We start from the raw sequence: 220 nt of genomic DNA, 5'->3' as shown, positions 1-220 counted from the left end.
TGAACCGAGCCCGAGCGCGACTATCCCCCCTCACCCGCTGGCCTGGACTTGCACTAAACTTTCCGGGCATACGACATGTATAAGATAATTTTGCTAATATTCTGCCGAATAATTAATAATAATTAATTTATAATTCATGCCGTGCATTGATTTTCACTTGTATGTATCAGAAAATTATTATGGAGGCAGCTGACGTTAATGAATAATTTAAAGCTTTACT

The sequence above is a fragment of the Sinocyclocheilus grahami genome, unplaced genomic scaffold, assembly GCF_001515645.1.
Source record: "Sinocyclocheilus grahami isolate Dianchi unplaced genomic scaffold, SAMN03320097.WGS_v1.1 scaffold1943.1, whole genome shotgun sequence".
NCBI classification, from domain to species: Eukaryota; Metazoa; Chordata; class Actinopteri; order Cypriniformes; family Cyprinidae; genus Sinocyclocheilus; species Sinocyclocheilus grahami.
The sequence above is the reverse complement of the archived record's forward strand: the minus strand, read 5'-3'. Positions refer to the sequence as shown.